Genomic DNA, 13,738 nt, shown 5'->3' with positions numbered 1-13,738 from the left:
TCCACCATGCCAGTTCTCCTCCTTGTTCCAGGACAGCCATTTAAATAAAAAGAAGGAAGGAAATTGGAGTTCCAGTAAAGGTAAAAATTTATATAAGTCAGACGAATGCAGAATAATTTGCTTTTTTTAAAAAAAAAAAAAAGCTTTTTTATGGTTACTGAAAGGCAATTTGTTTTTAGTATTATCGTCTTTTTTTTTTGGCTAGGCAGTGGGGTTAAGTGACTTGCCCAGGGTCACACAGCTAGTAAGTGTTATGTGTCTGAGGCTGGATTTGAACTCATGTCCTCCTGAATCCAGGGACAGTGCTCTATCCACTACACCATCTAGCTGCCCCCTATTGTCTTTCTTTTTTTTTTTTAACAAACATCTCTGTGACATTAAGGTGAAATCAAGAATCCATGAATCAGATCTTTAAAGCCCATTTTTTTTGCCAGTGTATTTTATAAAAAACATAGGCATAATATTATTTGAAGTCTAAAACCATGATTGACAAACTGTATGAAACTGGCAGGACTACCTTTTAAATCATTTAAAACTATCTTGAAAACTATTCAAATTCTTCAAAAATCTTTACTACATACTACTTTCTCATGTCTTGCACATATTTTTATCTCGCCTTCATGGTGTTTAGTTGCATGCCCAATTCATTGAGCTGCTCTTTCTCTATTTCATAGATACAAGTATTTAGAAATAAAATTTTTCCTCTTGGTACTGCTTTAGCAGCTCACCATTTGAACAACAAATTAGAAATCCTGAAAATCAAAAGAGATTAATAAAATTTGAAGTAAGAAAGCCATTGAACTAGTGAAAAAAAATAGAAGCTGGTTTTATGAAAAAAACCTCATTAAAATTGATAAACCATTGGTTAAATGTACTTTAAAAAAAGAAAGAAAAAAATTACCACTAACAAAATGAAAATGTGTAAATTTACCACCAATGAAGATGACATCAAAGCAATTACTAGGAGCCTTTTTGCCCAGTTATATCCCAAGAAATCTGGCAACTAAATGGATAAATATATATAAAAAATATATATTATCAAGATTAACAGGAGAAGAAATAGAATAATTAAATAATCTTATCTTAGAAAAAGGAGTTGAATAAGACATCAATGAGATCCCTAGGAAAAAAAAAACCTCAGGACTGGATGGGTTCACAAGTAATCTTACCCAGAATTTAAAGAACAATTAATTCCAATACTGTATGAACTATTTGGAAAAATAGGCAAAAAAAGAGTCTACTAAATTCACTTTATAGCTCAACTATAGTGTTGATGCCTAAACCAGGAAGAGTGAAAACAGAGAAAGAAGCCTAGAGCCTAATTTCCCTAATGAATATTGAGGTAACTTTTCATTTTATTTTAATAAAACACTAGTAAGGAGATTATAGCAATATATTGCAAAGATCATACACTACGACTAGGGGGGACTTATACCAGGAATGCAGGCCTGGTTTAATACTATTAAGAAATCTATGAGCATAATTGACCTTATCAGTAACAAAGACAACAAAATGTCATATGATTATCTCAGTTGATTCATAAAAAGCTTTTGATGAAATACAACACTCATTCTTATTTTAAAAAATGCTAGAAAACATAGGAATAAATAGAGCTTTCCTTAAGATGATGAGTAGTATCTATCTAAAACCATTACCAAACATTGTCTGTAATGGGAATAAGCTAGAATACTTCCCAATGAGATCAGTGGTAAAGCAAGGATACTTATTGTCACCACCATTCTATAATATTTTACTAGAAATGCTGCCAATAGCAATAAAAGAAGAAAAAGAAATTTAAAAAAATTAGAAAAGGCAATGAAGAAACAAAACTATCACTTTTTTGCAGATGATATCAGGGTATACTTAGAGAATCTTAGATAATCAACTAAAAATATAGTTGAAATAATTAATAATTTAAGCAAAGCTGCAAAATATAAAATAAGTGTATATAAATCACCATTTTTTTCTTTATATTACCAGCAAAGCACAGCAGCAATAAATAGAAAGAGAAATTCCATTTAAAATAACTGTAGACAATATAAAATACATAGGAGTCTACTTGCCAAGACAAATGGAGCAACTATCTGAACACACACAAACACACACACGCACACACACACACACACACACACACACACACACAAACACTTGTCACACAAATAAGACACTTGATCTAAACAATTGGAAACAATATTAATTGGTCATGACTAGATCAAGCCAATATAATAAAAATGACAATTCTACCTAAATTTATTTATTCAGTGCATACCAATCAAACTGTCCAAATTATTTTATAGAATGAGGGAAAAACAATCACATAGTTCCTCTCGAAGAATAAAAGGTCAAGAATACCAAAAGAGTCAATTAAAAGAATGTGAAGGAAGGTAGCTTCTCTGTACCAGGTTTCAAACTGTATTAAAAAGTAGTATTCATCAAAACAATTTGTCCTAGCTAAGGAATAACATGGTAGATCAATGGAATAGATTTAGGCACACAATACACAATACTGACCATAGTAATCTAGTATTTGATAACCCCCAAGATCCAAAATTTTGGACAAGAAATCACTATATGACAAAAACTGCTAGAAAAACTAGAAAGCAGTGTGGCAGACATGAGGTAGAGACCCACATCTCATACCACATGTCCAAATAAGGCCAAAATGGGTGTGTGAATTAGACATAAAAGGATACAGCATAAGCAAATGGAGGGAGCTTGGAATAGTTTCTCATTCTATAAAATAATTTGGACAGTTTGATTGGTATGCACTGAATAAATAAATTTAGTTAGAATTGTCATTTTTATTATATTGGCTTGATCTAGTCATGACCAATTAATATTGTTTCCAATTGTTTAGATCAAGTGTCTTATTTGTGTGACAAGTGTTTGTGTGTGTGTGTGTGTGTGTGTGTGTGTGTTTGTGTGTATTCAGATATGTCAGATCTAAGGTTGAGGGGAAAACTTATGACCAAACAAGAGATAGTGTTATGATATGTAAAATATCATACGTAATTAAAAAGTTTTTGCATGAACAAAAGCAAAACAGTCAAGATTAGAAGAAATGCAGAAAATTGTGGGAAATTTTGCTGCTAGCTTCTCTGATAAAGACCTCATTTATCAAATATATTGATAACTGAGTCAAATTTACAAGAATACAAGTCATTTCCCAATTGATAAATAATCAAAGCATATGAACAGATAGTTTTCCAATGAGGAAATGAAAACTATGAATAGTTACATAAAAAATGCTCTAAATCACTATTGATTAGAGAAATGCAAATTAAAACAACTCTGAGGTACCTCCTCACACCTATCAGATAGGCCAATATGACCAAAAAAAAAAAGGAAATGACAAATGTTGGAAGGGATGTGGAAAAATTGGGACACTAGTGCACTGTTGATGGAGCTGTGAACTGATCCAACTATTCTGGAGAGCAATTTGAAACTATGCCCAAAGGGCTATAAAACCGTACATACTCTTTGATTGAGCACTACCACTGCTAAGTCTATATCTCAAAGACATCCAAAAAATAATAATGAAAAAGGATCTATATGTTCAAAAATAATTATAGCAGCATTTTTTGTGGTGGCAAATCTTTGGAAATTGAGGAGATGTACATTAATTGGGAAATGGCCAACAAATTGTGGTACATATTTTTGATGGAAAACTGTTGTGCTATAAGAAATGATGAATAGGATCATATTTTAGAAAAATCCTGGAAAGACTTACATGAATTGATGCAAAGTAAAGTGAGAAGAGAACATAGCACACAATACAGTAGAAGACAATTCTTAAAAATTTAATTAATTTATTTTGATTTATCAACAATCACTTCTGTAAATTTTAACAAGTTTTATCTTTTCCTCCCCCTCCCTCTCCACCTTCCTCCTGAATATGATGTGCATTCTGATATAGGCTATACATATACCTTCTTATTAAACATATTTTCATATTAGTGATGTTATAAGTAAGAATTAGAACCATTAGGAGGAACCACCAGAAAGAGGAAACAAAACATAACGGAAGAAAAAAACCAGCAAATAGTATGATTTGATTTGCATTCAAACTCCATAGTTCTTTCTTTGGATGGGATAGAATTTTCCAGCATAAGGCCTTTGGAAATGTCTTAGATATTTGTATTGCTGAGAAGGGTTAAGTCTATCAATATTATGCTATATAATTTGGTTGCACATATGTTTAGTAGTGATATTACTTTATTTTCTATGGTGCCTTTTAACAGGATGTAATTTCCTTCCTTATCTATTTTGATAAGATTAATTTTGCTTTTACTTTGTCTGAGATTAGGATTGCTACTTTTTTTTTATTCAGCTGAAGCATAAATACATTCTGCTCCAGCCTTTTACCTTTACCCTGTGTGTGTCCCTCTGTTTAAAATGTGTTTCCTGTGAAAAACATATTGCAGGATTATGGTTTTTTAATCCATTCTGTTATCCACTTCCATTTTATATCAAAGTTCATCCCATTCCCATTCACAGTTATGATTACTATCTGTCTCTTTCTCTCCATCCTTTCCCCCCACTGTTTATGCTTTTCTTTCTCCTTTCTCTTTTTCCCTCCTCACTAATATTTTGCTCTTGACCTCTGCCTCCCTCAGTCCCACCTCCCTTATATTAATCCCTTCCCTTTTCTTCCCCTTTACCCTTACTACTTCTTCCCTCCCTTCTATCTCCCCTCTCTTTTGTTTCACCTTTTCCCTCCTACTGCCTATAGGGCAAGTTAGGTTTCTATACCTATTTGATTATGTTATTCCCTCCTTGAGCCAAATCTGATAAGAGTAAGGTTCAAACAATGCTCTTCTCCCTCCCTTCTTTCCTTCTCTTCTAATAGTTTTTTTTTTTGCCTTTTCCTGTAATGTAATTTACCCTTGTCTGCCTCCTCCTTTCCTCTTCTCTCAGTACATTTTCTTGCTGGGATCAGATTAATCCACTTACTGGGATCCATTTAACCCACTTGATTAGTTTTTTTTATCATTACATCAAAGTCAACTTATACCCACACCCTTTATGTATACTTCTTTAACATAGTGTAATAACAATACAGTTCTCAAAAGTTAGAAATGTCATCTTCTCTTGTAGAGAAGTAAGCAATTTGTTCTTATTAATAACATGTTTTTCCTTTCTGTGCCGTTTACCTTTTTATGTCTCTCTTGAGTCTTGTATTTGAAGATCAAATTTTCTACTGAGTCCTGGTCTTTTTTATCAGGAATGTTTGGAAGTCTCCTATTTCATTGAATATCCATGTCCTCCCCTGAATGATCATGCTCATGTTTGCTGGGTAGTTGATTCTTGCTTGTAATTCAAGCTACTGTCCCTTACAGAACATCATATTCCATACCCTACAGACTTTTAATGTAGAAGCTGCAAGGTCCTGCGTAATCCTGACTGTGATTCCATATTTAAATTGTTTCCTTCTGGCTGCTTGCAGTTTTCTCTTTGACCTGGTAATTTTGGAATTTGGCTACTCTATTCCTTGGTGTTTTCAATTTGGGATATCTTTCAGGAGGTGATTGGTGGATTCCTTCTATGACTATTTTACCTTCAGATTCTAAAACCTCAGGGCAGTTTTCCTTTATGATTTCCTGAAAGATACTGTCCAGGCTCTTTTTTTCCATTGTGATTTTCAGGTAAACCAATAACTTTTAAATTGTCTCTCCTGGATCAATTTTCCCGGTCAGTTGTTTTGCCAATGAGGTATTCTATGTTTTCATCTATTTTTTCATTCTTTGTTTCTGTTGGACTGATTCTTCTTCTCTCATAGAGTCATTAGCTTCCATTTGCCCAATTCTAATTTTTAACAAATTGATTTCTTCTATTAGATTTTGTACCTCCTTCTTCATTTGGCCTATTGTATTTTTTAGGGACTTGTTTTCTTCAGTGTACTTTTTTTCCAGTTGGCCAACTGTATTTTTGAAGGACTTGTTTTCTACAGTTACTTTTTGTCCTTTTTCTAAACTATTGACTCTCTCTTGCATACCTTTCATTTCTTTTCTCAGTTTTTCTTCTACCTCTCTCATTTGACTTTCAAAATCCTTCTTGAGCTCTTCTAAGAAGGTTTTTGGGGTTTCAGAACAGTTCATATTCCCTTTTGAGGTTCCAGATGTGGGTTTGTTGACAATGTTGTCCTCTTAAGGATTTCTGTCTTGATCTTCACTGTTCCCATAATAAGAATCCATCGTATGTTTATTTTTGCTCATGCTGTTTGCTTATTTTCTGGCCTTTAAAGATACTGAGCTCTCCTGCTGGGGAGCAGAGGGCAGCAACCCAAGCTTCGTGTGTTGGGAGCCTAGGGCCTGATCACTGGCTTTATGTTCTGGGGCTTCCAATGTTGGCAGTTGGAGGTTGATGTTGGGCTGGAATCAGCAACACTGGAATTCTAGGAGTAGGATTGGGTAGTGTGGCCCCTGAACATTTCCTGTTTACCTGGCCTTTCCTTTCTTTTGCTTTCTTCAGTTCCTTTCAGATGGAGGTTGCAGGATGTTTATCTGCCTGGGGCCCCTTGGAGTGCTGCTTCCCTTAGTTTTTCTGAGGCACTGGTAGAGCCTGTTGCTGTAGAATGCTGAGGCACCTGGTGGTTTTCCAAGCTGGTTTTCACTGGTTTCCCCCACCCTCTGCTCCATCATCTGGTATGCTGAGGTAGGGCTTTCAGCTAGCATGCTAGGAAACCTCCTATTCCATACTGCTCCCCTTCCCCCAGGGCAAGAAGGACCTGTCCCATTAACCCTTCAAGCTACCTGGGCTACTGGGCTGCTGTACCCCATCTTTCTTATGGTTCAGCTGTTCCAGGGTCTTTCCTTGGGTGATATTTTCTTGGGTTTCAGAGATTAATAAGGTGGGGTAAGAGTGACTTACTTCTTACACCACCATCTTGGCTCCCAGGAAGTGGAAGTCTGAGTAGAGGAAAATATTATACACAGAAATATGATGGTCAATTGTGAATGACTTAGCTATCCTCAGCAATATAGTTCTGTAGGACTCATAATGAAAAATGCTGTCCACTTGCAGAGAAAATAGATAGAGTCTAAATGCAGATGGAAGCATGATTTTTTAAACTTTTGCAATTTTTTTGGTCTGCATTTTCTTTCACAATATGACTAATATAGCAATATTTTGCATTACTACACATTTGTAACACATATTAAATTGTTTGAATTCTCAAAGAGGGGGAGTGGGAGGGATAAAGTGAGAGAATTTGAGACTCAACATTTTAAAAAAGTGTTAAAACTTTTTGTATGTAATTGGAAAAAATCATTATTTCTTTTCAAAAAAGTAGTCACTAGAAGAGAAGAGATTGAAAATAAGAGAGAATTTGAGGATAGAAGTGGAGGCAATCTGCTTGAGATGGGACAGGATGTAATCAAAGATGAATGCAGAAGAGTTCACCTCATTCAGAAGAAGGAAAATATTTTAATAAAAGGTAGGGATGATGGAGAAGATGATGGATACATGTTGTGAAATGAGGAAGAAAGAAAGAGCTCTTAGAGCATGGCCTCAATGTATTCAATGAAGTATAAAGTGAGATATTCAGATAACCAAATAGTTATAAAGTGATCTGTATAAGGCACCTTTTGGGTGGTTAGAAGGCTTGAAATAGACTTTGTGGTGAGTAGAATACTGAATCTATTTGGAAAATATTAAGGGGATGTCTTGATATAGTGAAGGCCAAGCTAAAATCATTATATAAATTTAGAATGTACTCACCAGTTTTGCGAATTTCTTCAGTTCCATTCAGCAGCATGTAAGGATAAGTAAAAGGCAGGAATAGTTGTAATCCAAAGTTGGGGTTTGTCCAGGCTTAACTGATAGGAGAAGAGTCAAGAGATTTGAATGTAGAAGCAAAATGTAGAATTGACCTTATTCACCTTGACTACAGCTTATGCAAAGATGATAGCCTGGTAATGGAGGCAAAAGGAAAGGGGAGGGGTTAGAGTTAATGGTGAGGACAAAAAATATATATGCAGAATCATAAAGCAGATAAAATTTTGGAATTATAAAAAGTTATGATTTTTGTATTTATACAGGTTGCAAATAGGACAGGATCTAATCCATAAAAAGGTATTTAATAACATAGTTGTTGAATGATTATCCTTGTTTTATGGGAAATGAAGCTTACGTCAAGTATATTTGTATTATTTTCAGTCTGAGAAAAAAATGTACATTCATCTTTGATTCAAATTCATACATACTAAGATTAGTAAAAACTCTATCCATTTATTTCTTAATAAGTAAAATCAAATTTTGTGGGGGAAAAACAACAACAGTTGTGAGAAATGAAGAAATTGTATATTGTTTTCATTCCTGATAAATTAAAACTTTATGGGTTTTCCTTTTACCACTCCTGCTCCAAAAAATATCAAGAAAGCCATTCATGTGAAGACCTTATAGGCTATAAGATATACGCTGGATCCTAAATTCTGTGAGCACAAGTATTGGTTATTAATTGAACCTTGTACCTCTTCTAGTATCTAGGACACCAGACGCTTCAGAAATGCTTGTTGAATTCAATTGTATTAAACTATACATTTTCCTTTTCTCACAAACAATTTTACTGGAAAAATAATGTTGCAAAATGAGTGGATACTTCTGTTTGTCCTGGTGAAAATTGTTTGCGTATAAAAGTGTGCTGGCTGTTTCATTATTATAATACAACTAAAAGATTTCCTTGACTTACTAAGACCTTTGAGAACTAAACACAAATATGTGTGTATGTTATGTGTGTATGTGTGTATGTGTGTATGTATATACACATGTATGTATGTACACATATAGAGATATACAGACATGCATATATCAAACCTTGTTTCTCCTTGCCCCTGTTATCTATTTTTGTTCAAAATTATCTATTTTAATGATGTTCTTGCTGAATAGATTATTCCTCTGAAAATCTTAAGTAGAATTTAATGGGAGCAGAAAAGAGTGGGGAAAAAACACATCACAAGTATAATGTATATGTGTGGATATATATGTGTATTCATGTATATATTTATATATGTGTGTAGTATATGTGTATGTACACATATAATGTGTGTTTATATAAATCACAGATGAAGAGAAAAAATGGAATTTAAAACAAATAATTGAAATTTTATGAATTCTAATTCTATTGTTTTAAGGCTTGTACCCTGCCCCACAACATGAATGATAGCATAGTATTAGTCAAAAGGGCATTGTATGAAAATCAAGAGACCTCTGTTCAAATCTCAAGTGATAAAAATCACTTCAAATATTTTTTTTAAAAAATGGTATATGAATGCCTATTATGTATAAAACAATGTGCCAAACTTCAGGTGATATACAAAGTTTAATTAAGACATAGGAGCTACTTTTGGGACTTGTTATCTAGATGTACATGATGGATATATGATATTTATATTAAAGAGCTGTAAAGAAGATAGTTTTGTGTGTAAATCTTCTGAGAGGATAAGGAAAAGATAGCACTTGAACTTTAAAAGTTAGACAGAGATTCAAGAAGAAGATGAGATAGGAGTATGATTTCTTCTCCAATTATCATCTAATAATAGGACATTTCTTATTTAGCTCATGTATACATTTGGAGTGTATTGTGCTATGTGTTGAAAGATATTGGTCTAAACCTAATTTCTGCGGAAGAATCAAACTTCCAAACCTCTTTTTAGAGAAAGCATAAAAAGACATGCATTCTGAGACATGGTCAATGGGTTGATGTCTTGTTTGACTACACACACACACACACACACACACACACACACACCACACACACACGTGTGTATATATATGTATGTATGCATGTACACACACAAATATGCATGTATGTGTATACACCACATACATATATACTATGTGCATACATGCATATGTGTATGCACATGTATGTATATGTATGTATATGGACTGCATTGTATTATGTGTACACATTTATATATATATATACATATATGTACAAACCAAAAGTATATGCAATTTATTTATATATACTACATATGTATAAATACATATGTGTATATGTATATAATATGTGTGTGCATATATGTATATGCATATTTATATACTCTATGTGTATGTATATGTATGTGTGTATGTGTGTGTTACCAGGAAGAGCTACTATTTGGAAGAATGGATAGTGATATAGTGGATAGTGGATAGTGATAGAAATGCAAAGAGCAAACATCAATAAAACACTTTCAAATTCAAAAAATGAGCAAAGTGCCACAGAACAATATCATTACTGTGTTGCTATATACATATACGTATAATTATTGTATATACACATATAAAATAATCTCCCTACACTAATGAGATCCAGTAAGAAATTATACAGTCATATGCACATTATTTTTAAAATGCATATTAATAATTATATTATTAATATGAGTTTTAAAATGTATTAAGATCCTTGAGATGCTCATGTTTATATGTATATATGTATTTATGTATGTATGTATGTATGCATGCATAGGTGTCTCAAAAATCTTGCTTGTGTTTGCTCATGATAGTTAAATTTACAATAAAAAAGAAGAAAATGAGAAAATGATAGAAGGAGGAGAGTTACAAGATCATATAGAATGAGTTGTAAAAGACTTTCAAGGTCATTTAGTCTAGTTGCCTCAGGACTAGAAGAGGACCAGAGAGCTGAAGTATCTTGCCCCAGGTAACAAAGGTAGTATGTGATAGAGGTGGGGTTTGAACACAGGTGCTGTTACTTCCAATTTAGCACTCTTTATAATGTTTGAATAGACACAGGCAGACAGAGAAATGCCTGTTTGACAGTTGATGACTTTTTTTTCTTTAATAGGGGAGTGACATAACTATATGTATTTATAAAGGAAGATCATTTGGAGCAGTACCATGAAGACAATTTGAAAGGCAAAATTATTGCAAGACTCCAGGTAGGTCATTACACTAGATTTCACTAATATAATGACACTGTTAATAATGAGGAAGCAATGATTGTCAGAGATAATTTGGGTAGAATTGATAGGATTTGGTAAATAATTAAGTAGGAGTGATGAGGGATAGAGAAGAATTAGATGTATCTTGATGAATGAAGTTTTGAACCACAGGTGATTCAAAATGAAAAAGGTAAATTCTGTCTCCACAATACCTCATTCATTTACGCCATTCTTTCATTTGTAGGGCCACCATCCTAATTAAGGACCTCTTTGTTTTTCATCTAGTTGGTTGCAATAGTCCCCAAAGGATCTCCTTGCTTCAAATTTCTCATCTTTCACTGTAATCAATGCAATGACTAATGGAAATGCCCATTTAAGTTCAGAACAAAAATAAATTTTAAAAAATTTAATTTCTTTCCAATCCATTCTCCACAAAACTGTTGAAGTCCTATTCCTCATTTCAAGCATGGCTACATAACTGCTATGCTAAATAAACTCCAGTAACTCCCTGCTGTCTCTAGTTTCAAATACAAAATTATCCATTTTGACTTGGAAGCCCATCAGATATGTATTCCAACATAGCTTTCTATGTGTATTATGGATTATTCCCCTTCACATACTCTTCAGTTCAGTATAATCTCTTTCTAGTCCTCATGTGCAATGTGTCATATCTTTTTTTTCTTTTTGAAAGTTGTATTTTTTAATTTATTTTTAACGTTCTTTTAAAAATATTTTGTTCCAAATTCTTTTCCTCCCTCCTTCCAACACTCTCTCTACTCACTGGGAAGGCAAGCAAAATTATGTCAATTATGTATGTGAAATCATGCACAACATATTTCCATATTATTCGTATTACAAAAAGCAAGAAAAGTTAAGAAAGTCAGGAAATCATACTTCAATTTGCACGTATAGGTTCGTGGATTGCATTCTTCTTTTTATCATGAGTCCTTTGAATTGTCTTGGATTACTGTATTGAACAGAGAAGCCAAGTCTGTCATAGTTGATCATAACAACATTGCTGTAACTGTTACACAATGATATCCTGGGTCTTCTTACTTTATTTTCCATCAGTTCATATGAATGTTGTCCTGTTTTGTTTTGTTTTGTTCCTGAAAATATTCCCCTCATCGTTTCTTAAAGCACAATGGTATTCCATCACAATCATATGCCCCAACTTGTTTAGACATTTCAAAGTTGATGAGCCTCAATATCCAATTCTTTGACAGCACAAAAAGATTTGCTATAAATATTTTTGTGCATATAGGTCCTTCTTTTTTTTCTTTGAACCGTTTGGGTATAGGCCTTGTAGTGGTATTGCTGTATGAAAGGGGATACACATTTTTTAGCTCTTTGGGCATAGTTCCAATTTGTTGCACAGAATAATACCAGTTCACAATTCCATCAACAGTTTACTAGTCTATGTTCCCTCACTCCCTCAAACAGTTGTAATTTCTGATAGCCCAATACATCAGGAAAGATCTGTCTCATTGGGGAAGGTGTGGAGCCTGGAGCACAGTGCAGCCCAGGTCATGTCCTAGAAACCCAGCAGTAGTCTTTGGAGGCACCTGCATCAATGGCAACAATAGTTGCAGGAGTTCTCAATCCACAGCCAATAAAGGGGTTGGACAACTGGTCAAAAGGAGATTACAAGGGACACTTTGCTGATACAGGGTGCAGGACCCTATTGCACTGCCCATGTAGAGTTCTCGGTTGCAATACAGGAGTAAACATGAGAATTAGCACAATGGCACATGTAACTGAAGATAAGCAGGAGCCCTACTCACAATTCTAAGTCAGAGTAAAGTGCTTATGGTCAGTCATAGACCAAAGAACAGGCTGGAAGAGCAGTAACCACATCTCTCCTAAGAAGATCCAAAATGGGCTTTCATTGTATTCTTCTGCCATGGTGTACCGTTGCCAGGCCAGAAGGTACAGATGGTGGTGGTGCAGCCCATCACCCTCATCTTCAGGTATCTCCAAAATCGGCTGCAAATTCTATTGTGGCTATATGAGCAAGTAAATACGCAAATAGAGGGCTGCATAATTGGTTTCAATGAGTATATAAATCTTGTATTGGATGATGCAGAAGAGATTCACTCTAAAACAAGCTCAAGGAAACAACTTGTTCAGATCATGCTAAAAGGAGACAACATTTCTACAAAGTGTCTCTAACTAGAAGTATATGGTCAGTGAAGTTAGAAGACACTCAGAAAGCAATACTTTTTTTTTCTTGGTTACATTCTCTGGGCATCAAAAGCCAGCTATACATTTTTTCCATATTATTTTAATCTTTCTTTTTATTATATTTCTATTTTATTATATTATTATTATAACAATACATGGGTTGCTCTGGGGTTTGTTTCTATTTTTTAAAAAAGATCTAAAATGTTATAGACCTTCTGAACTAAATCTGAAAACAGCATCATGAAAAACCTGAAACTTGGAACAGTGATTCCTCCACCCTGGGAGATAAAGTTAACAGTCAGAAAATGGCCTAGAAAAATAAGCAATCAACAAAAATAACAAAAAGGTTCTGACAACTAAAAATTACTAAGGCAATAGGGAAGAAAGAGGCAAAAACTCAGGAGACAATTGAATCAAAATAGCTATATGCAAAACCTGAAAGAAAAATATAAATTGGAATGAGCCCAAAAATGATTCCTGGGCAAGCTCAAAAATGATTTTAAAAATTAAATGAGAGAGGTAGAGGAAAATTGGGAAAATATATGAAAGTAATACAAGAAATTTATTAAAACAAAGTCAACAACTTTATAAAAAAAAGGAATAAAAATATTTAAGAAAATAACACTTTAAAAATCAAAATTGGACCAATGGTAAAAAATGAACAAAAA

The 13,738-nt window shown here is 33.8% G+C and overlaps 1 pseudogene; it reads left to right on the top strand.

Moving 5' to 3' along the window:
- The first annotated feature begins 12,821 nt into the window (after window positions 1-12,821).
- Window positions 12,822-13,058, top strand: LOC110212297 (small nuclear ribonucleoprotein E pseudogene; annotated as a pseudogene).
- Window positions 13,059-13,738: the final 680 nt, after the last annotated feature.

This window comes from Phascolarctos cinereus, unplaced genomic scaffold, assembly GCF_003287225.1.
Source record: "Phascolarctos cinereus isolate Bilbo 61053 unplaced genomic scaffold, phaCin_HiC Scaffold_2;HRSCAF=192, whole genome shotgun sequence".
In the NCBI taxonomy this organism is placed as follows: Eukaryota; Metazoa; Chordata; class Mammalia; order Diprotodontia; family Phascolarctidae; genus Phascolarctos; species Phascolarctos cinereus.
This window is presented reverse-complemented; position numbering and strand designations above follow the sequence as displayed.